Raw genomic sequence first — 10908 nt, forward strand, 5'->3', positions numbered from 1 at the left:
CTGGACAGAGATTGCAAGTAAATACCAAAAGCATTTACTTAGAGCTGCATTATTTTAATTTTAAGGATGTTCAGTTCAGCTGCCCATTGCAAACATTATCACCAATCTACAATCACATACTTGTTTAGCTGATTATTTTACTATTCTGAAAAGCCTGAGAAAGTCACATAAAAAAGTTTAAAGTCACTGTTCACTTTCAAAAGAAAATCTTAAAAAAAAAATCAAAGGATGCATTTAGGAAAAGAAGCAAGTCAGGAAAACGAAGAGCTCCATCTACACGTACCATGCAAATCCCTAACGCCACCACCCGAACCATGAAATTCCCATGTGTTTTTCCGTGGTCTTTACCCTGCATTTGTACATCACCTAGAAATGCTGCTTTTATCATGGCTTATTTGTTTTTGAGGAAATCCATGAAGGATTTCAGTGAGAGCTGACATTACCTAAGTGGGAAAAAAGCCCGGTCTCAAAGCAAAGAGGGTTGTCCATTGCTCAGTTATCTCACATTATCACACATCAGGAGATCTGCAGCTGGTTTCTGAAGAATACTTTAAATTTTCAAGTTATGAAGCTGTTTCTCAGTGAGGGATGCAGCTGAAGGACAGCTTGCCTGACAAAAGAGAGCTCTCCGACAGCAGAGAGCTCTGCAACATCCCGCAATGCTAAAACGTGGTATATTCACTACTAGACTGGTATAAAAACTTGGGTCCATTTTTCTGTTTGTAATCACTGCAGGAGCTCCATCAGTTGCCACGGAGATAATTTCCCCCCATTGCACATGGTAACCACCAGCTCTGGGCTCTTGCTCAAATTCGTCCCAGGAAAGGTTTGACCAATTTTTCACCTTTCAGGAACCGTGGGCTGCACTGAGCCGCTTCATCCATGGATCTGTCTGGAGTCAAGACAACAACCTGATCTTGGGGGGGGGGGGAGTTCTTCCATTTGATGACTGTGCAGAAGAGGGCTATTTTTTTGCCCCATGAAGCACTTGTATATTATTTACAACCTTCCAAAACAGGAGTCACACTTCCAAGGTTTGATTTTAGCCATATCCTAATGCTACTCTCCAGAGATCGGCTTCGTTCCTCAGTGCTGGCATACCGGCAAAGTATTTTCTCTTACAGAGCCTGTTTATCAGCACTGGTTGTGCTTCAAGGATCTGAAGAAAGCTCGAGTTTCTGAGATTTATACTGCTGGGGAATTCTAACCGCACCACGTCAGGACCTGGCATGGTGGAGATATGTTTGAGACAGGACCTGGGGAGCGGGATTTGGGATGAGGAGGCTGCAACAGGTTTGGGGTCCCACGGGAGCTGCCTGGGGACAGGGTGAGTTTCGAGGAGGCAGAGGGGCTATGGCTGGGCTCTGCATAGGCATCCAAACAGGGAATGGAATGGAATGGAATGGAATGGAATGGAATGGAATAGAATGGAATGGAATAGAATAGAATAGAAGAAGAATAAAATAGTTTTCAGTCGGAAGGGACCTACAACGATCACCTAGTCCAACTGCCTGACCACTTCAGGGGAAATGCAGAGCCAGGAGAAAAGAAGTGCAGACCCCCTCCTGAAACATGGTTCCTATTCCTGTTTCCTCACCAGCTGCCGGGAGCAGCCATTTCTGAAAACACCAGGAAGATGTGAGTTTAACTGAAACCAGCAGCATGAATTATTTTAGGGCTTGCGAGAAAACATCTCCACTGCATCTGCAGGAAAAGAGCTTTTGTGGACGTAAGTGATATTTCCTATAGACCGACCACTGTCTGCAGGAGAAGAGGAGGTAAGAAAGCAAAACGCAGGCACGGGACCTAGCAAATGAAACTCAGCTGCAAAAGATAGGAGGGAGTTTTCATCTAGCCACCTCCTTAGCTGTGTTACCAACTTGCCTGGCTTGAATCCTCAGTGATGGTTGCACCAAGCGAGAGACCAGGCATCCAGTTAGCCACAAAATGGGTCTATCCCATAAATAGGGCTGTAAAAGTTTGACAGGGGTTTCGACAACAAGGGAGGTAAAAAAAAAAAAAAAAAAAATCCTCTAAAGCTAGAAACAATACAAAAGAGATGTAAATAAAGAAAGAGTCGGAAGGAAGGTGAAGGAAATCCCCCACTGCTCTCACTTCCTTTTCATGCCCCGGCTCCATCCCAGAGAGGCAGGAAGCAAACAGGCACCAAAGGAGAGGTAGAAAAGACAATTCAATTCAACTTGATCCAAAAGAGAAAGCGGCAGGTCCGTGCTTTGGCTCTGGGCCAGCCTCGGTGGCCAGGTAGGACCCTAAAGCCAGGAAACCGGTGTCCCAGCCCCAGTGCTTCCCCGTCCCACCGTGGGGAGCTGCAGATACATTTTTACCACTTTCAGCAAAAATTGGGGGAAAAAGCACAAAGCAAGGCATTACTCTGCTGATGGAGAAAGCTGGTGTGATCCTCCAGACTTGCCCTGGCTGGGGTGGTAGTAGGGCGTCTTTCAAGAGACACAGGATGGCACAACTCAAAAAAACAACTGGGAGAAGAACCAAGACTCAAATTGATGCCCACAAAGCTTACTAGCATTTTATCTTTCCATATCTCCGCATCCACTCCTAGTGCTCCTCTCCTGCTAAGGTCAAGAGGTGTTAAAAGATCAATTTATTCTTCATTGTTAAGCCAGGCCCAGTGATTCAAGTGGGCTCAAAGCAACTTGAGGAGGCAGCACACTCCTACTTGGAAGTGGTGAGCCACCATGCACGTGGACGGACAGGTGGATGGATGGATGCATGCATGCATGCATTCAACGGGTGCTGACTACGTGGACAGGTAGGACGCTATCCATCCTACTACATGGGCCTGGCTGAGGTCAGGCAATGCTAAGTGCCACAGAGATAGAAATCACTCTCCTTTGGTGGGTAATGACCTGCATCCCTTTGGCAAGTGGCAACACAAATGATATATGAGCCAGAAAACACTTCACCACACCCTTCCCTCCCTACAAACCCACTCCTGCTGTATCAGGCTGGATGGGACCACTGGGAAGCCCTTTGCGAAAGATCTCCCATCCCAAACTTGATCTGAAGGTGACGTTTCTTTACTAACCTCCACCCCAGCTCAGCTGGGCTGCTGTGAAATTTTTGCTTTCCCCCTTTCTTTTTCTGCGGCCGGCTTGTCTCAAAGCAGAATATTTTGAAGAATTATTGTTGCTGGCTGAAATGCAATGGCTGTGGTGAACAGCAGCCACAGACATGGCCGTGAGAAGAGGAAATCCAGGCAGGCTGCAAACCTGACACTCTTCAAGGCAACGTGCACCACTGTGGGCCAGACCCACAACATGCCAGAGGAGAGCAGCCGCGGCTACGGCTGGGTGAGATCCTCCTTCCACAGAGGATCAGCGCCCTTATCCATCCCCACACCTGTCCCACAGATTTTTGGGCACCCATCTGTCAGCGAAATTTACCTTCTCTCTCCAGTTGCATTAAATTAAACTGTTTTCTCACCGCTGTTGCACGAGTAGCCAGATGCTGCTGCAGTCGTGGGGCCGCACACCTTTCTGCAGTTTTATTGCTCTGGGCTTAATATTAGTTGTTTGTCCAGGGACTGTCTCACTGCAGCATTGGGAAAAAATGTATTTTATTCAGACTGGGGAAAAACAAACTTCATTTTTGGTGTCTTGGAGCTTCACCACCCGCAGAAGGCCTGGCTTATGCAAACTCATTGCTCTCATTTTCAGCAGCCTAGCAAATACTTAATTCCAAAGCAGAAGCAAATACAGAACAAGAAGCGAGAGCACCGCAACCCCAGGAGTCACCATTTTCCTTCCACACGTGCTATATCTCTTTCAACCGCCGGAGAACTATTTTTTATCTCTTCCTCCCTGCCTGGCCACCCGTGCCAAATCTCTGCAGCGGACCCGGGGGTAATAACTGGTAAGGAGCCCCTGTTTGCCTGGGCTGGTAGCCAATATTGCCTGATGACTGTCCTCAACAGAAGAAACGAAAAGGATCTGGTTGAAGGAGGAGAAAACCCCTGCAACCACAGACTGGCGATAATAACACCCGGACAGGACAGGATTACGTTCGGTGCCCCTTTAGCATGAAAATTACTCACAAAAGATACAGTACATCTTTTTGCAGGAAACAAATGACCCTTTCACGCCGTGAGCCCCGGAGATAAAAGGATTTAATGCATGCTATGAGAGAGGAGGAGGATGGAGGAGAGGTCTTCTAAGCTATCACTCCCCTTACCAGGAAGAGATCCTTTCCAAAAGAAAGTTCACTTGAATTTCAGCCGGAGTCCCTCACCCTATTTTCCAGAAGGCAGAAAAAACTACCTGCCCCTCACCTTCCTGGCTGCATTTTGGCAGGGCAAGGCCACTTATTTGATTTCACTTTTTGGACCGTCATAAATTCCTCATTTTAAGGAAAATAAAAGTAATATAGCAGCTACTGGTGTATTCTGGCAGCACTGGTTGCAGTGAGTCTAATGCTTTGGTCTGCACCTTTCCTCTCGCACCTATCACTCAGAAAACCCCAAACCCTTGCACTTCTGTGCTGGGTGCGGGGTAGACCCGCAGGAGGAGAATGCAAGCCCTCCACGCACGCATCCATGTGCACGGTGGCCAAACAGCCCGGAGGAAATGAGTCTGCTGCAAAAACATGATTTCATTTCCAGATATGTGTATCCCATGACCGTGCCTGTGATACAGTGTCCCCGTGATGGGGACAACCCCGGAGGGGAGAGAACTTTCCCTTATTGCTAGCTATCAAGATGGGCTTGTTCAGCCCCCAGGGAGCAATATTTGGGACGCTGGAAGTGCCACTGTCGGTCCCCACTGCTGTGGGTGCTCCTGGACAGGGCTGGTGTAGGAGTGCTCTGGTCAGGAGCTGCTGGGATGCGAAAAGCCACCCGAAATGTAAAAGGAAGAGCATGTTGGTTTATGCCAATGCAGCTCCTTGCAATATCAGTTGAGGGCCACAATTTTCAGCTGCTGTGCACCACCACTAACCAGGCCATGAAGTGGTTGTAACCTCGTTGCAGTAGATGTGTGGTATTTTGCAGGCTGGGGAAGATGCTTGGGGGGGAGCAGCTGGTTTGGAAAGGTCATGGCTTGGAGCACAAAAAGAGAAGCAAACCGGTGCAAAACGCAAAGCGAAAGGACATGTCCTGTCCCTCCTCCCATCAGCCCACCAGAAGCCACCACCTCTCCACGCAGCTCCTCTGATTAATTCCCTGTCCAACAGCTTCCCGCTTCCTATTTTGGTAACACCTCCCCTCCCCATCCACCTTGTTGAAACAGCTCAGATATTGGCCGAAAATCTATTAATAGTGAGAAAAGGAAACCCAAAAGAATAACTTAGGAAATGGTGGGTGACACACCCCATGCTGGCAGGCTGAGCCCAGCTCTGAGCATTACACCAGCCGGCTCCTGCTCCTCCCAAGGCGGGATGAGAAAGCTAAGGAGCCCGAGCAACCCAGGGAAGGGGAAGGGATGTGACCCAGGCCTGAGGAAGTTCCTATTTTCCTCCCCTTTTTTGCAGCCTTTCCTGATTAAATAGGGGCAACGGGTTGAGTTTGTCAAAGGGAAAGTGGGGGCTGAGGCTCCAGGGGTGGTCTTTGCTAGGGGAAAGTGTGTGCCAAAGTGAGTGAGGAGGCTCCTGGTCTTTTCTTTGCATCGCAAGAGGCTCCTGGAGAAAAGGAGGGTTTTATCCACCCGCTGCAATGCAGCCGTGTCTGAGCTGGAGCAGAGACTAGTCGCTGCAGAGGACAGGAAATTTGTCACCTCCTTTTAAAACTGTGAGAGCGATCAAATTGGCAGAGTATCACAGAACGGCATTATTTATCCGGGAATTAAGCTGGGCCACCAGAGCAAATGGTTACCTCACAGGGTTTTTAGATTTTGCCTGTGCAGAGGCTCTCCCCTGTCCATCTGCTTAGGGAAAGATGGGATCCAAACAGCACCATCCTCCCTAGCTACCTGCCGAGATTTCGGTGAGGGATGTGGTACAAGGATGCTGTTAGCGCACACGCCACCCTTTGCCCTTGCAAAGAGGCACTCTCCACCTCAGAAGATACACTTCCAAACTGGCATCACTCAACCCCTTTGCTGCCAGTCTCACCAGCAACATTATGAAATGGTTTCACCCAGGCCAAAGACCAACTTGGCTTCCTGGGTAAGAAGATGGGGAAAGGTCCAACAGCCGCTGCCAGAGCATTTTCAGACTCTAATCCATCAGTCCAATTATTCTGGACAAAAGCCAGAATAAAAACTGCTGCAGAACAGTATTGATAGAATTGCACTGCAAAATATTAAAGATGAGACCTACTGGCTGGATCTAATTAGTGCTACAGTATCACTTGGGAAGGAAACGAATATGTCTGGACTCTGATTTAAAGCCCCTGGGCTTGTTTTTAGCAGGGAACCTCCTTTACCCTGCTGTGAAAAGCCTCTATTGAAAAGACCCATCAGATCGGTGCTGTTTAGATCTTGCATGTAAGTGACAGCGAAATCAAGGCAATAATACTGACAAGTGTCCTCTTCTCTGCTGTCAAATGAAATGAACCTGCAGCCACAGCCTCCGTCCTGAAGGACTTACTCAATAAGCCCTTACTGGCTGGACATGGCGGGGGAAAAATGGATGCGCTTCAAGCCCTGAGGGGTTTTGCTCCATCTCCAGATGCAGAGGAGCATCCAGGGCTTCCTCCTGCATGGCTGCACTGCCAGCCTGGAGATACCCCTCAGCTGGAGGTTTGAGACATGTCCCCGCAGCACCTTAACATCATCCTGAGGACTCTTATCAGTCTGCAGGATTTTGCAGTCACTCACATCGCTACAGTAGCCAAAAGCCGCTCTGCTTTAATTCAGACCCGGGAAAATTTTAAGTTGTCCCTATTTTACCCAATGGAAGTAACCCTGAAGCTCAGAGAGCAGGACTTGAACCCAACCTCACGCAAGCTTTGGCTGCTCCATCCCTCCTGTTAGATCTGCCTCATTTTATTTTATTCACACGACAGCCTTTAAACCTCCTTGGTTTCGACAGCCTGAGACACCTTTCCTGCCAGGACTGCAACACACGTCCCCAAAATCCAGGTTCTGATGAACTGGCATTTTCTGACGAGAAACCTGCTTCATTAACAAATTCCTCATCAGCTCTTTCTGCAAGTATTTGAGCCAGCTCAGCTTGTCTGCTGTTTCATTTGGAGGTATGACAAATATTAAAAATAATAATCCCAACGCACGTCTCCCCACTTGGACACACTCCTCTTCCCCTGCAGCCCTGACACGTCTCCTCCTCGCTCCCTTGGTCCCTCTAAACACCACATTTGGGGAGGCAGAAATAGGTTCTTTTGCCATACTAATGAATGACCAGACAGTAGATTTGAGGGAGCAGAAGTATCTCAGCACTCCTCACTCCCATCTTCTCAAAAACTTTGTTGTTGAATTATCTTCCATGCCACGCTTCGACCTCTCCTGAATTTCTCCTCAAAGACTGGTTTTCGACAGAAAATTCTGATCAGAGGCATCTTTCCCCCAACTGGTCCATCCTAGGCAGTGCTCCATCCCATGGCCAGCTCCAGCCAGAGGCGAGGGATGCCAGTGGTGGGAGGAAGCACCAGTCCAGCCTCTCTTATGGATAAACATAGGACATCCTATTTAGGATTGTGTCTCCACAACTCTTCCCATGGAAAGTCTGTAGCTCTCTAAGAAGTGAAAGGAAGGACGAAAAAATAATCGAAAGGAGACAGGAAGACCAATGTGGAAAATGAAGGCTCTGAAATCCTTCACACAGGGTTGTCAAGGAGGCAAACAAACAAACACAGACACACGTGCACACCTCTATCCACGCCACCCCCAGACATTTTTCATCACCGAGCCTGGAAACATCCTCTTTCTACCGGGGGCTGACGGGATTTGTAAGGGACCTGGCTCCAGCCCCGCACCTTTCCCAGGCTGCAAAATGAACTGGGGACTCTTTACAGCCCAAACAGAAACGTCCCATCGTGCAGGAAATGGTAGCGGAGCTGCTGGAGCACGAACGCGGGGAGCACAAGCCAAAAAAGCCGCATGTCCCAGCCCGACCAGACCCTCCAAAGCACAGAGCGTAGCCACGCTCCTGCCCTTCTCCTGCCTCCTTTATGCTGTTAGCGTGGAGTTATCCTGTGACGACCTTGCTGCTTCGAAGCAAGATTTGTGGCAGTACAGCCTACTCCCGTATCAAGCAAGCATCAATCTCCCATCGGCTGAAGGACACGCTGTCTGGTACATTTAGCACTGAGACCCCTCTATTTCTGCAAAAGTCACCCAGGGGCTTTGGAAGAAACTCAAGGTTTACACTGAATAATGGGCCACAAACGTCGCTCTGCAGCAAGCCCAGCTACCTCTGGCCTTAAACAGTGGCTGTGAATCAAAATGACACTGAAAATCACACAACTGCCATAAGACCACATGACTTTGTTATACACTGAACATATGGGGGTTTTTTGTATAACTTTCATGTTGTAAGTCTTTAAGATACTCTTCCAGGCTTTTGTCTGCCAACACGAGTGCTAAAAAAGCCTGTTTTTTAAAAAAAAGTAAATAGATTAAAAGCCTAGATTTGTCTGAATTTGGGAAGGAATCTCAGGTCAATAGGAAGGACCGAGAGACTAAGACTACCAGATTGGCAACGCCACCTTGACTCCATGAGGAGACTGCCCAGCTTCACCACCTCTCTCCAGCGAGGGTTGAAGGCTGGCCCATGAATTGACTTCAGCAGTAAAGAGCTATGAAGCTGGCAGCAAGGTGGTGGGAAGGAGACCTTCAGAGAAGCCAACGCTAAGAGCTGCTTGGCCAAAGCCACTGGTTTGCTCTTGAGGGCTGAACTGTCACATTACAGCAGCCCCTCCTGGAGACCTGACCTCCTTTCTCCAGCCCAGAGCTGCTGCTTGGTGCATGGGGACGGCTGGGAGGACAGATTTATTCGTCAAGACAGAGCAGAAGTTCCTCCTCATGCTTTTCACCCCAGAAGGACGAATCATGCCTTGCTGGCTTTTCCTGGAGGACTACTCCAGACAACTTGAGAAGGAGTGAGGACATGAGCCCCTGAGACAGGAATGACTTTTATTCAGCCTGATGGCTTGGCTACACAGAGGTACTCAAGAAAATTAATCTGAAATTAAAAGAAGGTATGATTTCAGAGTGGATTAGTCAAAGTGCACACAACCCACCAGGTGGCCACTCTTGTTCGGCTTTAGATCAGCCCTCATTTAATTTAGCCAAAATGAAGTAGGTTAAATCAAATTAAAGTCTCCTTAGCTCTGAAAGCCAACAAGGGGGAGCTGATGCAGTTTAAGAAAGTTAATTCAGGAGAAATCTGGTGATGGTCCCCACACAAACAAGCCCCCAAATGTCGCACTGGGCACTGACACTGACCAAACATCGGGATGGGGCACACCTGCCTCCCCAGCTGAGGTTGCCCTTTCCTGATTCCTGGACAGGGAAAGCTCTGATTGATGTCAGATTTGATGTCACATCAGCAGCTCTTGCTATTTGCTCAGTTTTTGTCATGGGGGAAGGCAGGACAATAAGAAGACAGTGGACAGACCACACCACAGGACTGGGGAGTGGGTGCATGGTGCAGCAGGCAGTGGGGTCCATCCACTGTCTTCTAGGACGGGATAGGCAAGTGGACAGAGAGGCAAGGTGGGCTTGCCTATCCACAGCGAGAAGCAGCCTCGCTGGGTGGCACGGGGAGACCAAATTCATTGCCTTGCTCTCCTCTCCAGCTGGCTGGTTTCATATTTGGGTTCACGTTGAGCAATGCAGGGAAGGAGTTGGCCCCTGAGCTACCCATCCTGCTGGCTGAACCTCTGCCAGCTGGCCAGCACTGCGGAAGGGTTGTCACATTTAATGTCACTCAAGTTAGGCGCTGTGCATCGGCGATGAGTCTAGACTCTGTCCGTGAGGGATGAGGGCCACAAGGGTCTCGCAAAGGGACAAACGTGCAGATCTCCTGTGGGTAGGTTTTGCAGCCAAAAAATCCCCACTTTTTGTAAGAATCACAGTAACTCTTGCAATGAGGAAGGGGAGCGGAGGAAATATATGAGCCCCCTTCTTGTGGTGGGGGCTCTTCCTAAAGGGAAAGAGTCAACCCCAAACCCAAACAGGGACTATTGGCTTCTCTGGGACCTCACAGCCCAACAAAGCCAGACCACAGAGGGGCATTAAAGCTGGCATTGGTAGCAGGGATCTAACGCCCAAACTTGTGCCATCAAAATTGAGGATGCCAACCTCAGCTGGAGGCTGACACTTGCCGGAGGCCCAGCACGGAGGAGGTCCAAGGTGCAGCTCTGAGGGGCAGAAAACAAGAGGAGAGACTCCAAACCTAAAGGAATAAGGAGACCTCAGCCTGGTCACAGACACCTCCGGTACAAGGGGAAAAAAAATGGAGACGAGTGACTGGAAGGTCAGTTTGTGCTGGCACACAGCACCGCTGTGGCGTTGCAAAGTGTTGTCCCCCGCTTCTTGCACCTCCCTTTCCTCCCCACCTCCCCCAAAGATTTACAGCAGGAATCACCCTCCCGCAACAGCCTTTGCGTGCTCCTGCCACTGAGGCTTTCGGTGGGGAGGCTGCCAGGCCCCGGCGGGGCCATGCTCAGGGCAGGACTCGGAGGATGCTTGCCCACCCCAAGGACAGAAAGGGCCAGCGGAAAAGCGATGGTGAGGAGATGATAAGACCAGAAGCCTCACCCTCCTTTGTGCGCCCAACGCCTTTGATGAGTCACGAGTCAGCCCAAATTTACGCCCTCCAGCCAGCGACTTTATTTTTAACCTTTTCGGGGTCGTGAGTCATGTTGCCTCCCCCAGCCCATCCATGCATCGCCCACCACCGAGCCAGGACGGACCCAAAGACAACGAGCTGAACACGTCTTGGACTCGATGATCCTTATGGGTCCCTTCAACTTGA

The sequence above is a fragment of the Gymnogyps californianus genome, chromosome 1 (assembly GCF_018139145.2).
Source record: "Gymnogyps californianus isolate 813 chromosome 1, ASM1813914v2, whole genome shotgun sequence".
Taxonomy (NCBI): Eukaryota; Metazoa; Chordata; class Aves; order Accipitriformes; family Cathartidae; genus Gymnogyps; species Gymnogyps californianus.